The sequence below is a fragment of the Juglans regia genome, chromosome 14 (genome assembly GCF_001411555.2).
Source record: "Juglans regia cultivar Chandler chromosome 14, Walnut 2.0, whole genome shotgun sequence".
In the NCBI taxonomy this organism is placed as follows: Eukaryota; Viridiplantae; Streptophyta; class Magnoliopsida; order Fagales; family Juglandaceae; genus Juglans; species Juglans regia.
In genome coordinates, this window is record NC_049914.1 from 11,291,449 (window position 1) to 11,308,542 (window position 17,094).

Below are 17,094 nucleotides of genomic sequence, written 5' to 3' on the forward strand. Positions count from 1 at the left end.
TACAGACGCTACTTAGAAGTCACCGAGTATGGTGGCAATGGGCGTCGAGGTATGCTTGTGTTCCCTCAAGGGATGGAAGGTAGAGGGGGGAAAAGCCTCTCCATGGAGATGAAGTGTGCTTTGTATAGCCCTTCCAAGGCTCCAATGGTGGGTCACGGTGATGGGAAAGGGAAGGAGTTGGGAAGGCATGCTAGGATGTACGCTGAGGTTGCGATGGGACGTAGAGCAAAAATTAGGGTGGCGGTGCATGGTGGTATAGGCAATCCTTTGGCGTCACAAATGGAGAAAAGGATAAAAAGCAAAGGGTAGCAGGGGAGTGTTCCTTCGTAGAGAGGGATGGTCGCAACTTTGTACCTGGAAAAGATAGAGGTGGTCTGTCCAATATTTGCACAGTGGAAAGTGAGGGGCAGAATGTCCTATTTGGGATGAAGGAAGAGCTGCCTTGCGTGAAGAAGGAGTTGCATTGTCTAAAGAAGTCTGTCGAAAAGTTGCTAGGCAGAGTGGATTAGGATTTAAATCCTAGCCAGGGCTTGGGCCTGGGCCAAGGAAATGCTAGGTTGGGGTCAAGTCAATATACGAGGCTTGAAAAAGGCAATGTTAAGATGGGCTTGGGCCGGACACACCCCGTTCCAAAATTGGATAGCATCTGAAAAGAAATGGGCTTACGCCCATTCTGGCCCAAAGAACTACCCATTTTGAAATGGGTTCAACGTCCTCCTCTGGGCCTGAGGCCACATCGTCACAGCTGCCAGGGGTGCCACCGTCCCCTCCACCAGCATCGTCTGTGGTAGTTTCCGGCAACCCATGTGTCGGAACCCTAGCGTTGCCACCATACGAAAATGTTGGGAAATCGCGGATGCCATCTTTTGGTGGGCCAAAGCTCTATGGTTTGACATAGACTTGTGTGCCGGTGTTGTCTGGGCAACTTTCCGGTACTGGGGATGTAAGGGAGATGTCGCCGGCAACATAGCCTATGCATTAGGGTGTGGCGTCAAGGGTTTAGGAGAGGGGGAAAATCACTCAGAAAATTTCGCAGGCGTCCTTTGGGCAAGAGCTAGATCTCAGTGCAGTGTAGAGGAATATTTTGGCACTGGAAAAAGATGTAGCCTCCGAGATAGACCATACTAATCGAGGGACACACTCGACGAGGGTTTAGAAGCAAGGGGAAGCATCACAGAAAGGGTTGATGGAGAGGGTTGAGCAGGAGAAAGGGCTACGAATGTATGAGAAGGCATAAGGGGAAGGAACATTGATCTTATTTGGGTCCAACATGATTCCAATAGTGGGTGAGGAGTTACAACAGAATGAGGAAGGCATATTCCAATACGATTCAACACTCAACATAAGGGAGATTCATCAGATTGGGCTAGAGGAAATTGGGGATGATCCTATACCTATTTGTACTATTCCTCCTTGTCATTCTTCAGATTGGGTCATGCAAAAAGTGGAGGAAATTTAGAGATGTGTAGGGATCTCTTGTGAAGGCTTTGAAGATCAATTCATGGCACTTCTCATAGCAATTGAGGCAGGACATTATCATCATGGAATGAGGTCAAAACGAAACAGAGAATTGAGGAGGCTATCTTGGTCTATTAATTATGAAGGAAAGGAGGGGAGTGCAAGCTGAGGAAGGAGCAAAGGGAGGGCTGTAGTAGTTGATAAATGAAGCCCAAAATTCTAATTTGGAACGTTAGGGGGTTGAATGAGATAGAAAAAGGCCTCCGAATAAGAAATTTGTTAAGACAATAGAAGGTGGACATCTTGTACTTGATGGAGACTAAGCTGAAGCTTATCACAAAATGTATTATCAGGCGTATTTGGGGCTGCCAGCACATAGGGTGGTCATATTTACCCTCGAATGGGGCATCAGGTGGAGTGATGGTAATGTGGGGATAAAAGGGTGGTGGAGAATCTCAACGAGTTTGTAGGGGAATACTCGGTGATGTGTTCTTTTAAAAATTTTGAAGATGGTTTTTTGTGGGCCTTTGCTGGGGTTTATGGTCCTAATTTGGATAGTGAGAGGCGGTTTCTCTGGGAAGAGCTAGCAGGATTGTGTACTTGGTGGGATGTCCTGTGGTGTATTGGAGAGGATTTCAATGTAACAAGGTTTTCGAGTGAGAGATCGGGGGAGGGATGAAAAAACCATGCAATGGTTGAATTTTCTGATTTCATATTTGAGTTGGAACTCATGGACATCCCTCTTATGGGGTACATATACATGGTCTAATTATCATGCCTCGTCTAGACTGGATAAATTTCTTATATTCCTAGCATGGGAGATGCACTATCCAGATGTATGCTACAAAAGACTACCACGGATATGTTCGGATCACTTTCCTATAATGTTGGATTGTGGAGGCATCCAAGGAGGAAGAAGGCCCTTTAAATTTGAGTTATGTGGCTAAAAATTGATGGGTTTGTCGAATTGATTAGACAATGGTGGAGCTCATATTAGTTACAGGGCACTCCGTGCGTCATATTGATTGGCAAGTTGAAAGCTTTGAAGAAGGATTTGAAGACATAGAATGAACAGGTTTTTGGTAATGTAGAATTTCAAAAGAAGTCCTTATTACAAGAGTTACTAAGATTGAAGGGTGTAGAAGTAGAGAACACTCGCAAAGACCAAGTCATTTCTGAATTAGAAAAGGTGACTCTAATGGAAGAGATTTCTTTGAGGCAAAAATCAAGGGCATTGTGGCTTAGGGAGGGGGACAAATGCACAAAGTTTTTTCATTGGGTTGCAAACTCACATAGGAGGAATATTGCCATTTAGACCATGACCATTGATGGCTTTGTTTCTTCAGACCAGCCAGCGATAAAGGGTTACATTGCTGGACATTTTGAAGATTTGATCAGAACTCTTTGAATGGAGGCCTAGATTAGATGGCCTAGCTTTTGAGGCCATTGATCAAACTAGTATGGCTTGGCCGGAGAGATCATTTGAAGGGAAAGAGGTCCAACAAGTAGTTAGAAAAATGAACAAAGACAAAGCTCTGGGCCCTGATGGTTTTACTATGACACTTTTTCAGACGTGTTGGGAGGTGGTGAAAAGGGATGTCATGTAGGTTTTTCATGAATTTTTCTCTTTTGGGAAATTTGAGAAGAGTTTAAAGGCTACATTTATTGCACTTATCCCTAGAAAGGCAGGTGCAATAGAGGTGCATGATTTCCGGCCTATTAGTCTTGTGGGCAGTATGTACAAGATAATATCAAAAGTTCTTGCTAATAAAATGAGTACGGTTATGGATAAAATCATCTCTAAGTCTCAAAATGCATTTGTTAGGGGTAGACAAATATTGGACTTGATCCTCATTGCTAACGAATGTTTGGACAATAGGATCAAGTCAGGAGTCCCGTGTATTTTATGCAAATTAGACATGGAGAAGGCCTATAATCACGTTAATTGGGAATTCCTTTTTTATTTGATGGAGATATGTGGTTTTGGGGAGAGATGGAGGGTGTGGATGAGGCATTGTGTGTCACCGATTCGCTTCTTGGTCTTGGTAAACGGTGATCCCGTGGGTTTCTTTAATAGCTCAAGGGTTTGCGACAAGGAGATCCACTATCACCCATCTTATTTGTTGTTGTCATGGAGACCCTAAGCAGAATGTTGTCGGCTTTAGTGGAGGGTGGCTTTTTCTCTGGTTGTTCAGTGGGGGATACTAACCATGGTGCTACCATTATATTGCATCTTTTGTTTGTAGATGATACGCTATTATTTTATGAGACAAATCCAGGCCATCTTCAATCTTTAAAGGCTATTTTGTTGTGTTTTGAAGCGGTCTCTAGGTTAAAAATAAATCTCTCTAAAACGGAGATGGTGGTTGTGGGTAATGTGCGTTATGTCAGGGGGCTAGCTAATATATTGGGATGTGTGGCCTTTTTGCTGCCTATGAAGTACCTTGGCCTTCCGTTGGGAGTATCATTCAAAGCCAAGACTATTTGGGATGAGGTGTTAGAGAAAATAGAGTGTAGGTTGGCTGGGTGGAAACGGTTGTATTTGTCTAAAGGGGGTTGGATTACACTAATAAAGAGTACCATTTCAAACTTTCCCATATATTTCTTGTCATTATTTCCTCTTCCAGCTAGTGTTGTCTCTCTGATTGAGAAGTTTCAAAGAGATTTTCTGTGGAGTGGACTTGGCGATGAGTTTAAGTTCCATTTAGTTGGGTGGGACAAGGTGTGGTCTCCCTTGAGGGGTGGTGGATTGGGGGTTCGCAATGTGAGGGCCTTCAATAAGGCTCTTCTTGGGAAGTGGCTATGGAGATATGAGAGGGAAGCACTATGGAAGATGGTGATTGATTTTTTTTTTTTTGATCAGTAAAAGTAAGTTTCATTAATATGAATGAGAATAGGCATAGCCCATGTACACAGGGAGTATACAATAGAAGACACCTAAATACATTCTCAAAATGCTAAATTAGAGACAAGAACTCATGTACACTATTTCCATTAAGAACAATGGCTGAAAACCATAGGAGTAAAGTGTGTATGAAAAAATTCTGAAGCTCCTCTATTGTGCGTTCCCTATCTTCAAAACACCGTGCATTCCTTTTCATCCAAATACACCACATAATGCACAACGGGATCATCTTCCAAGCTGCTGCTACCTGAGAACAACCTTGTAGACCCTTCCAACAAGCAAGCAGGTCAGCCACCTTTGCCGGCATAACCCACGCGACATCCACTCTACTAAATATCCCGTTCCACAGCTCTCTCGTCACCTCACAATGCAATAATAGATGGTCCACTGATTCTGCATGTTTTTTGCACAAACAACACCAATCCATCACGATGAGGCCCCTCTTTTTTAAATTATCCATGGTTAGAATTTTTCCAAGTGTCGCCGTCCACACAAAAAAAGTTATTTTGGAAGGTACGCGAGACCTCCATATGCTTTTCCATGGGAAATGTACATTACCTTGTGATGCCAGAATTTTATAATATGTTTTGACTGAGAACTTCTTGCTGCCCCTGCACCTCCATTGTAACCTATCACCCTGAGTCGGTAGTCTTTCTGATGAGTATATCAAACTAAAAAATTCTGAAACGGTTGACAATTCCCAATCATGGTTATCCCGAGTGAATAAAATATCCCACTGATAGGAGCCTTGGGCAAACACAAGCAGATCCGCCACCGAAGCCTCCCTATTAGCTGCAATGTTATAGAGAGCTGGGAAAGCCCTCTCCAGAGAATGCTCTCCACACCAGACATCATGCCAAAACCTGATGCGAGCACCCTGTCCAACCACGAATCGAATATTATTTTCAAAGCATTGCCATCCCCCCCTTATATATCTCCACAAACCCACACCATACCCCCCTTCCTCACTTCATTAGTGCACCAACCCCCCCAAGCACCACCATGTCTAGAATATACTACTTCCTTCCACAAAGACTCCCCTTCCACATGGTACCTCCATAACCATTTCCCCAATAGCGCTTTAATGAAAGTCCTCATATTGCGCACACCCAATCCTCCACTTGAAATTGGAGCGCAAACTTTATTCCAATTAACAAGATGGAATTTGGTTTTCTCCCCCAGACCACCCCACAAGAAAGTCCGGAATAACTTCTCGAGCTGATGCGCCACCCCTACAGGCAACGGGAAGTAGGAAATAGGTTGGGAGGTTAGATAAAGTGCTAGTGATCAGTGTAAGTCGCCCTTCCTTCGATAGATACAATCATTTCGACCCAGCCAACCGTTTCTCCACTCTCTCAATAACTCCTTCCCAGATACCTCTAGCTTTGAAAGTGGCCCCCAAAGGAAGGCCCAAATATGTCATAGGCAAAGATGACACTTCACACCCTAACATATCTATTAGTAGACTAATATGAGGCACCACACCCACTGCCACCATCTCAGATTTGCCCAAGTTTACCTTAAGTCCCGTCACGGCCTCAAAGCACAACAAAAGTGCTCGTATAGTTTGAATTTGACCCACCTCTGCTTCACAAAAGAGAAGTGTATCATCTGCAAATAAAAGATGTGAGATCATGATAGAACCATAAGTACCATTGCCCACCGAAAAACTAGCTATAAAGCCACCATCTACAACTGCCTTCACCATCCTGCCAAGTGCCTCCATAACAATAACGAAAAGAAACGGAGATAGCATATCCCCTTGTTGCAAGCTGCGAGAACTATTAAGAAACCCGCGGGAGTACCATTAACTAGCATTGAGAAACGCACAGTAGTTATGCAATATCGAATCCATGAAATCCACCTGTCTCCGAAACCACACATTCCAAGTAAGTAAAGGAGAAAATCCCAATTCACATGATCATAGGCTTTCTCCATATCAAGCTTGCATAGTATGCCTGATTTTCCCTCCTTCAACCTCTGATCTAAGCACTCATTGGCAATGAGAACTGAATCAAGTATTTGCTTCCCCTGAACGAAGGCATTTGATGCTTTGAAATGATTTGCTCCATTACCACACTTAACCGATTAGTCAGAACCTTCGAAATAATTTTGTAAACCCCACTCACAAAGCTAATAGGTCTGAAATCATCAACTTCCAACACTCCCTATTTCTTTGGTACTAGAGCTATGAAGGTCGCATTAAAGCACTTCTCAAACTTTCAGAAAGCATGGAATTCAATAAAGACTCGCATTACATCACTTTTCGCAGTCTCCCAACAATGTTGGAAAAACTCCATTGTAAAACCATCCGGCCCAGGTGCTTTGTCTTTGGCCATGCTGCTAATGACCTTATGCACCTCCTCTTCTTCAAAAGGTCTTTCCAATCCGCTCGCACTCTACCTATCAATGGACTCAAAAGGCATACCATCGAGCTTCGGTCTCCAATTGGTCATCTCCGTGAGCAGGTTCTCATAGTAGCTCACAATATGGTTCTCTAAATCAGGGGGGAAGAGAGAACTTGATTACCTGTCTTAAGAGTCTCAATAGTGTTGTTGCGCCTATGAGAATTGGCCACTCTATGGAAAAATTTCGTACATTTATCTCCTTCTTTTAGCCAAAAAGCCCTGAATTTTTGGCCCACGATGTTTCCTCCATCAACAAAACCCTCTCCAATTCAGTCACCACCACACTTTTCCTCAACAACGCCTCTTCTGAGGCATTTCCCCTCAACATTTGTTCCTCCAAGTCCTGAAGCTCCTCCAGTAAGGTTATCTTCTGGTTGTCAATACTACCAAAAACTTCCAAAATCCACCTCCTTAGATCTTGCTTTAAAGCCTTAAGCTTATGTGCAAGGATGAAACGTGGGGTACCAGAGAATTGATAAAAAGACCACCAGACACGAACTTTCTCAGCAAAACCATCCACTGCTAACCATATATTCTCAAACTTGAAGTACTGGCGACCCCTATTCATGCCACCACAATCTAACAAAATAGGAAAATGATCCGAGTAACATCGAGCCGGCCTCTTCTTATACAACTTCGAATAGTGCTCTTCCCAAGAAGGAGAAACAAGAAACCTATCCAGTCTTGACCACCCCCTACCATTGGACCATGTGAACTCGCCCCCAGCCAGGGGAAGATCCATTAGATCCAAATCAAACATGAACTCAGAGAACTCCTCTATAGCTATTGAGTGGCGAATATTCCCTGATCGCTCGCTTGGGAAACGAGTGATATTGAAATCCCCACCCATACACCACGGCACATCCCATAGGCAATAAACGCCCGCCAACTCCTCCCACAACCTTCTACTCTCTCTGTCTAGGTTTGGCCCATAAATGCCTGCATATGCCCACTCCCAACCATCTGTTTCATTTTTAAATAAACAAGCAACCGAAAAAGTCCCAACACACTCCTCCACCTCAACCACCACTCTTTTATCCCACATCAAAATGATACCACCAGACGCTCCTTCCAAAGCCAAGTATGACCAGCCCACATAAGAATATCCCCACAAACTTCGAATAAGTCTTCGATCAACGATCCTTAATTTTGTTTCTTGAAGACACACCACATCCGCTTTCCACAATCTCAACAAGGATTTTATACGAAGGCGCTTGTTGCGATCGTTAAGCCCCCGCATATTCCATGAGAGAATCTTAGGTTTCATGGACAATAGTAACGCCCCTCCCTTTCGTTCTAACCCTACCGCCACTCCCCTCCTTCACTTCATAGTTTATAGAGCATTGAAGTTTTCTAAGTTCTCTATCTCTCTTTGTAGCGGACTTCAATCTTCTCTCTTCAATGGCTATAAGAAGAGCCCTAAACTGCTCTTCAAAGCCTGTACAAGACACCCTAGTGCAGACTTGCAAATCCTCTAGTTTTTTTAACACCCAATCCGAAATAAACCGCTCTGAATTAGGGCTAGGAGGTAGTGTTCGTAATGGTTCAGCATTTCTTCCGTCTATGCACTCCCCTTCACATATGACCAGCTGCATATCCACTCCTTCTGACTCCAACAAAATTGGATGCACTGTGTTCTTGTCAAGGTTTGCTTTTCCATACTCCCGTAAAGTTATCGGTGCTAGAGCACCATTGTTCAAGCCCATGACTTCTCCAGCCACCACTTGAGTCGTGTATGAGTGGTCATCGTCGATCCTCGAAGGGTTCTGTGTAGCCACCATAGCTGGCTCCTGTAACAACCCACACATAGGAATGATCCCAGTGGGTATATTATCCTCAAATGCAGAACCTTCAAGTCCCAAGGAACTAGACGACTTGAAAGTGCCGCAGACCTTCGTCACACCTCTCTGTGTAAGGTCCGAAGCATTTGCAGCAGTGATGGCAAGGTTATCACACGTTCTAAGGGATCCTGTCACTGTATCGGTTGTTGCCAGCGTCGTCGCCTCTGTCATCGCAAGGCTCTGTGCAGCCACCATAGCTGGCTCCTCCGTCGCACCTTTCTGTGCAAGGTCCGAAGAATTCGCAGCAGTGACGACAATGTTATCACACGATCCGAGGGCTCCAGTCACTGTAACAGTTGTTGCCGGCGTCATCGCCTCCACCGTAGGGTCGGCCTCCTTCGGCGATGATGTCTGAAGCCTCGCGGGGAGCGGTGGCTTGGCCCCACCCCCCGATGGGCCAGCTTCCTCCCAATGGGAGCGATGGCTCGTCTTCCTCCAGAAAGAGCCATCTCTTTGTTGGGCCTTAATGGGCTGAAACCCATCTACACGGTCGGTTGCCTTTGCTTTCCCCTTACTTACGGTAACAAAGGGCTCCCTGGGCTGGGTTGTAGCCCTTTCTTCAAATTCCCACCCCAGGCCCAGGCCCAGGCCCAGGCCCAACCCCACCATCCTTTCTACTTCAACGCAGCGTTTTAACCAACACACCCTATATGTTAATTCTCCCAGCTGCGTCTCCATTTCACCCAGCGCCTGCAGCACATTTTCCTCTTCCAGGCCAACAAAATCTCTGCCACCACCATCCCGCAACTGTGCACCTTCCAAAGAAGTGATGGGACCTGAGTTCAACAGACATTTCTTTGCACCGTTCATGTCTCGAGGCCTCACCATCTCTTTGCTCCCTTGAAGAACATCTCTGTACAAACAAAAATTTAAATTCTACAACGTCGTCGCTGGTGGTAACAGCCGCCTTGAATCACCAACACTTCCAGCTTCCTTCAGCACCACCACAAGTTTTCTCCAACCCATTCTATCCCTATCTCTTGGAATGAAGATGAAACTCCGACGTCCCCCCCCACCATACTCCACGAACGCCATATATTCTCCCCTGAAGTTTATACATCGTTGAGCAATATACCCCCTGTCCCCGTCTCGATGGGCAATATAGAATCCCTTTCCTTCCACCAACAAGCACTCTTCCAAGGCATTAGAGAACCAACGTATTGTCTCCAACCCCAGGTTCAAGTTTGTTTCAACTTTCCATCCCTTCTCGATAATATTCACATACCTCCCTTCCCTTGACACCTCAAATACTTTTGATTCAATATTGATGCGTTTCATGGGCATCATACTTTACTAATGAGAATTGCTTTCAAATGCACCGTCAAAATCCCGTAAACGCCATACGATGGTGATTGATACTAAGTATGGGACTATAAGGGGGGGTTGGTGCTCTAATGAAGTTAGGGGGGCATATGGAGTAGGGTTATGGAAGCATATTCAGAGAGGTCGGTGGTCTTTATCTAGCAACACTAGGCTGTGTATGGGGGATGGCAATAGAATCAGTTTTTGGCATGATGTTTGGGTTGGAGATATGGCTCTTAAGGATGTCTATCCCTCTATTTTCGGAATTGCTAGGGAACAAGATGCTTTCGTGGCTGACTTGCGAGAAATTACTAATGGTTCGCAGCAATGGAATGTTAGCTTCATTAGGGAGCCCATGATTGGGAAGTAGGTGTCTTGGTGGAGTTCCTTAACTTGTTCTACACCATTAGTCCAGTTGTTACAACGGCGGATAAATTGGAGTGGCGGCCTTCCAAGAAAGACAAATTTTCTCTTTTATCTTTTTATGAGACTCTTACTGTCCAAGGTAGGAATCATTTTCCTTGGAAGAACATTTGGTGGAGTAAAGCACCTTCAAAGGCTGCTTTTTTTGCTTGGACAATAGCTTTAGGGAAGATTCTGACTATTGATAGTTTAAGAAAACGTGGGCTTATCATCATCGACTGGTGTTGTATGTGCAGAAATAGTGGTGAAACAATGGATCATTTACTTCTACATTGTGAGTTTGTAAGGGCCATGTGGAATTAGTTTTTTAGCAAAGTGGGATTTGCATGGGTTATCCCCGCGGGGGGGGCGGGGTGGTTGAACTACTAGCTAGTTGGAGAGGGATCATGGGACACCACGGATTGTAGCTGTGTAGAAGATGGCTCCCATTTGTATATTTTGGTGTGAAAGAAATGATAGAAATTTAAAAGGATCGTGAGCGCAACTTGGAAAAGTTTAAGAGCTTTTTCTGGAAGACTTTATTTATGTGGGTCATTGCTTTAGATTTAATGGTCTCAGTTTTCATGATTTCCTTGTAACCGTTTCTCGTTCCTAAATAGGTGTAATCCCATGTATACCTCCTGTGTACTTGGGCTATGCCTATCTGTATATCAATAGAATATCTTCTTACTTATATAAAAAAAAAAAGTATTTGTTAAGCTCTTTCTATAGCATGTACAGTTTTTGGATTTTCTTATTTGATGACCTTTGGATATTCTCATGATTTCAGCTCTAGTTCCTTTACCATAGCAATGAAAACTCAGCATCCTTTCTTTTTGAATGGTTTAATTAATCATCAACACAATTATATTTTTAGTGATTGGTGTGAATTCGTTTTCTAAAATCTTCCCTTCTGCAATGGGTTTCCTAGATTTGTTTTTCATTGACATGAAGCTATTCAAGATGGAGGCAGAGATCGTATTATCTGTGGTTCACCTTATAGAAAATAGCAGGGGTGCTTGTCGCTCGATGTCTCTTGTAATCATTGTACAGTGGCAGGTTGCATTCGTGGTAGGGTTACCGTGAGTAGACTGTAGGGAGTCTCTGAAGACGTTACAGGTGGGGAACAAAGCATTTCTTCTCCAACGTTGTGTTAATAGACATGATCGATTTTTGGCCCTTTTAGAGTATGTGGAGGAAATTGAAGGGGGGGGTTTGGTTATATTGTAAGGTAGAGATGGCAAAGGGTAGACTGGTTTCTGTGCTGAACTCGTTGCTTGTTTTCCAATCTTTTCTTGGGGATGGGTATCGTTCGCAGCCGCATCCCAAGTCTTTGGGTGGTGTTTCAATGGCGGTAAGGGAAGAAACAACAAGGTGGATCAGAATACAACTGGTTCAAGGAAGGTGGGAGTGCCATCATATGTAGACTTTCTCTCAGGGTAGAGTTTGAGCTTGACACATCCAATTCATCATAGGTGGTAATCTGGGTAACAAATTTAATGGGTTGGTAGGTGTTGGTGGTGGAGCCGTAACGACAAATACAAAAGTTCAAAATTTCCAGTTGGAGTAAAACCGTTGGTGGGTTTGAGTCATTTGTATAGTAGAGTTTTTTTCATCTCTTTTGTGCATAGAGAGTGCCGAAAAGAATAAATAAGGGGTTTCTTTGGGTATTGGTTCCCGTAGGAAGCTATCTTCGGGCAGCCCATAGAAAAGGGCAGTATGGGTGATAGCTCTAGGGTTGAGCTCAGAATCAATTGGGTTTTGGTCAGGGGTTATGAACCAAGTAGGGGCCAAATTTTTTAATTTGGTTTTTATTACAACTCAGGGTTGGGGAATTTGATACCTCTCTTCCACTTTTATCTTCTATGAATTAGGGGGTGTGGGGTAGCCCAAGCAGGGGGAAGATTACTGATTTGTCTCCAATGGAAGGATGTGTGTTGGGATCTATGTAAAGCAAAGGTACATACTTGGGGAATCAAGCTCTTTGTCGATGACTACAGGCATTCAAGAGGACCAAATGTGTTGTGAGCCTTTGGCTATGTGTCTGCCTTTGGCTAATGGGCTCTCAGGAACTTTTGATTGGAGTTTGCAAAAAGTCTGAATGTTTTATCAATTAGTGGGAGTTCCAAGCGATGAGTTTGAAGAGGAACTTGCTCCCTTGTTTGTAGCCATTGAACCAGTGGAAACATGACAGACATGTCCTGTTGGCCTCAAACCAGATTCTAGAAGGTTAAGGGAGTTGAAAGATTGACATGCTCCATTAACTATGAATTTAGAAATGGTAGCTCAAGTCGTGGTAGACTGGCAGTGATAAGGGGAAGGGCTCGAAAGTATTTTAATGAGGGTCCAGCTATTTTCATGGATATTGTTAGGAGGTTAAATGAAAAGGGTAAGTGCTTTCTTGTTGGGAACTTGCTAAGAGCTTGGGGATTTGATACCATTTGGCTCCAAGAAATGAAGTTCAAACACGTTCTGAAGTACTGTGTACATTTTATATAGTGGTCAACATCTAGATTGGTGTTGCTTGGATTAGAAAGGGCTTAGAGTAGTATTTTGTCAAGGGGTGATAGAAGAATGATAGTAATGAGTGTGAATATGACTATTTCATGTTCTTTTTGGAATGTAGAAGACATGTCTGAGTGGACTTTTGCAGGGGTCTCTAGGCCTATTGTGACAATGCTAGGATGCTTCTTTGGCATGAATTGGCGGTCTTATGAGCTGGTGGACTATGCCTTGGTGTATCAGGGAGATTTTAATGTCAGCCATTTTCCTTGTGTAAAATCAGGTGCAGCTTGCATTTGTCCACCTATGTCAGAATCTTCATATCTTACATTTGAACAAAACCTTATTGATATGTCGATGGTGGGATGAGCTTTCACAAGGTCTAGTAATTGGGAACTTCCTACTTTGTCTAGATTGGATCATTTTTTTCAAATTCTGTGGGAAGTACACTTTCCTAGTGTGTGTCAGAAGAGGTTGGTTAGACTTTGCTTTTATTATATCCCTATTCTTTTGGATTGTGGGAATATTTAGGGTGGTAAAAGATATTCCAATTTCCAAGTCCTAAAAACATAAGGCTTTGTGGGAAAAGTCAAGTGATGGTGGGACTCTTAACTGTATTCAAGGATCTTGAAATTTTGTTTTGGCACAAAAACTCAAAGCTTTGAAAGGTGAATTATGAGTGTGGAATAAAGAGGCATTTGAAGACATTGGAAAATTGAATAATGTTCTCTCTGTTGAGTTACTAGGCCTTGAAATGATTGAGAAAGATAGACCATTGTGGGAGGAAGAGAGTTTGAGAAGGCTGATGCTCTATGGTTGGAAATAATTTTAGAGGAGAGAGAGGTATGGGAGGTAGTGAAAGGGCTTAATGGAGATATGACACCTAGACTGGATATTCCATGGTTTTTTTTCAAACTTTTTTGATATAAATAAATTATATTGATCAAAGAATGGCAAAGCCAGTACACAACTCTGATGCCCTAACTAGGTAGGCACATTAGAGGCAAGAAAATCATGAAGGGTCATGCCATTAAAATCCACAGCAATAGCCCAACTACAAAGAGTTCTAAAAGATAAAACTTTAAGCTCCTCCAACGATCTTTCTTGGTCTTCGAAAGTCCGCTCATTGCGCAATTGCCACAAACACCACATGCATAGAGGGATCATCTTCCAAATTGCTTTAATTGGTTGCCTGCCTCTTATGAGTTTTATTTGAAAGACAATTTAAGAAGCTACATCCATTTCATTCCAAAATAGCTAGGGTCAGTGGGTATCAAGGATTTCAAGGCTATTAGCCTGATGGGTAGTGTTTACAAAATTGCCAAGTTCTGGCAAATACATTGGATATTGAGAAGGCCTACAATCACGTGTACTTGGGATTCTTGATTGATTGGTTGGAAAGATGCAGATTTGGATAGAAATAGTGTGCTTGGACCACCTAGTGCATCCTAGCATTGTCACAATGCCATGTGGGTTTCTTTAGAAGTACTCGAGGTTTATGCAAAGGAGACCCTTTACACTGGGCTTCTTTGTGTGGAGCCTGGTACTGTTTGTGGCAGCCTGGATGATGACCCGATCTTACAAGGATCCGTTGTGGTTTTTTGGTGTAATTTCATTGATCTGTTTTGGCTCTGATGAGGGTTTATAGTATTGTATTAAACCCTTGTACGGTCGCCACACTATATCTTTGATTATCAACTAAAATAAAATCCTTTGCAGCTTCGTGGACGTAGGCATGCTGTCGAACCACGTAAACATTATGTCATGTGTGATTGATTTCACTTTTGTTTTATCTTTTCTCTTATCATTCCTAACACTTTATTCCTTATGCTCTTTGTTATTGTTATGAACGCTTTGCGAATGATTATTTCTTCTATGGTGCATAGTGGTCTCTTATCGGGCTTTACAGTGGGCACCAAGAGTGGAACAAGGATCAACATCTCTCATTCATTGTTTAGAGATGACACATAAGTTTTGTGAGGCCAACCATAACCATTTTTATCATTTGTGTTGCTTAATCCTGTGCATTGAAGCAATATCTAGGTTGAAGGTGAACCTGGCCAAGTTGTAATTGATTCCGGTTCGTAGAGTTGAGAATGTAACCAGTTTGGCTGAGATCCTTGGATGTAGGATCTCTACCCTGCCCATGATTTAATTTGGACTTCCCTTGGGAGCTACCTTCAAAGCCAAAGTCATTGGGGATGTGGTATTATTGAGAAGATGGAAAGTTGTTGGCTTGAAATGGTTGTATTTATCAAAGGGTGGTAGAAACGTGTTGATCAAAAGTACATTCTCAAATTATCCGACCCACTAAATGTCTTTGTTTCCACTTTCTGTGGTAGTTAGTTGCCAATAGACTTGAGAAACGTTTTTATTGGTTTATGAGTAAAATGAAATTTTTATTGAAACAAGTAAATAGGCATGGCCCAATCACACAAGAAGTATACAAAAAAGAACACCTCATTACAAGTTATTAGTAGCTAAAGAAGGGTGCAAGCAACAAATGAAAACTAGCCCCATTAAATACAATAGATAAAGCCCAAAGAAATTAGGTTTGGAAAAAGACACATATGAGATCAGTGTTCTCTGTCTTTAATGCTCCGTCCATTCCTTTCAAGCCAAATGCACTATATGAGACGTAAAGCAATCATACTCCACACAAAAGCAATATGTGGATTGCCTAGAAGTCCTCTCCAACAAGCAAGAAGGTCCACCACCCTCCTAGACATCACCTATGCAAATCCAGTCCTACTAAGAATATCATCCCATAGCACCCTTGCCATCTAACAATGAAGTAATAAATGATCCATAGATTCACCACTTCTTTTACACATAGAGAACCAATCCAAAACAAAGAGCCCATGCTTCCTCAGGTTGTCCATGGTCAAGATTTTTTCGAGGGAGGCAGTCCAACCAAAGAAAGAAACCTTATAAGGCACCTTACTCCTCCATATGCACTTCCAAGGAAAAGGATTATGGTTATAACATGACATTACCTTGTAAAGGGATCGGAACATTGAACTTCTTATTCCCATAATGTGTCCAAACCATCCTATCCACCTTGACACTACCAATGCTTGAAGCTTACACCAAGCAGAAAAGATCAGAAATAGCTCTAATTTCCCAATCCTGAGCAGCTCTCAGAAAGCTAATATTCCTTGTAGAATTGCTAGAGCTGTCCAAGAGATTGCCCCCGATGCCTCCTGATCACAAGCAATCCAGAAAAAGGTAGGGCACATGGTCTTGAGGGCTGAATCACCGCACCAAGAATCATGCCAGAATCTGACTTCCTCCCTCTGACAAGCAAATCCTCTCGAGGGCTGTATCACCACACCAATAATCCAGTTAGCTACACCTGCAGATATTGGAAATAAGGATAGAAAGTTTTGTAGGAAGATTAGAAGGAATATCTTGATTTATGTGATTCTTCCTCCCTCTGACAAGCAAATCCTCTTCCAACTTGCCAACCTTGTCTCAATCTTCTCAGTCACTCCATTCCATATAGCCTTCACCATACAGACTTGAGAAACTACGAAGAGATTTTTTATATGAGAGGAATATAAGTTCCATATTTTGAAGTGGCCCAAGGTGTGTTCGCTAGTTGTAGAAGGAAGGTAGGAGTGAAAAACTTAATTCTCTTTAACTGAGCTCTCTTGGGGAAATAATGGTTATGGCATCATGCCTAAGAAAGAGAGAGCCTTTGACGGTGCTGACAGATACAAAGTATGGTAGCTTCAGGGTGGTTGGTGTTTTTTCTAGAAGAATTTTAGAAGTAGTTGGGTTTTTTTTTCCTCGCTAGATTTCTGATGGGTGAAGGGTCCAAGATCTGCTTTTGGCATGATGTGTGGTGTGGGATCAGTCCTTGAGAAACATCTTCCCGGAGTTATTCAAAGCGCTCGTAAAAAGGATACTTATGTGGTAGATCATTGTCATGGTGCTTGGCTCTACTCAATGGAGTGTATGTTTTGTCAAGGAGGCTAATGATTGGGAGGTGGGCCTCTTCTGAACATTCTTTGATTGGTTGTATTTGTGGACTTATGGCGAAGACATTGGTTTAGGGCCAAAGAAAGGAGTTTTCAAAGTAATATAATTTTAAATGTGCTGTATGTTCAAGGAAGGACCCATTTCCCATGGTAGATCATTTGGAAAAACGAAAGCCTCCCCTGGAGTTGATTTTTTTCTTGAACAAGGGCTTTAGGAAAAATTCTTACCTTGGTGTTTGTGCCCTCTTCTTACCTAGAATTGCTTTTACCTCCACCATGGTGTTTGTGCCCTC

General features: G+C 42.9%; 1 protein-coding gene across 1 annotated transcript in view; it reads left to right on the forward strand.

Moving 5' to 3' along the window:
- The window catches only part of LOC108989641 (tRNA ligase 1), a 54,205-nt gene that overhangs the window by 14,247 nt on the left and 22,864 nt on the right, over positions 1 to 17,094 (forward strand). The gene's annotated exons all lie outside the window — the stretch shown is intronic.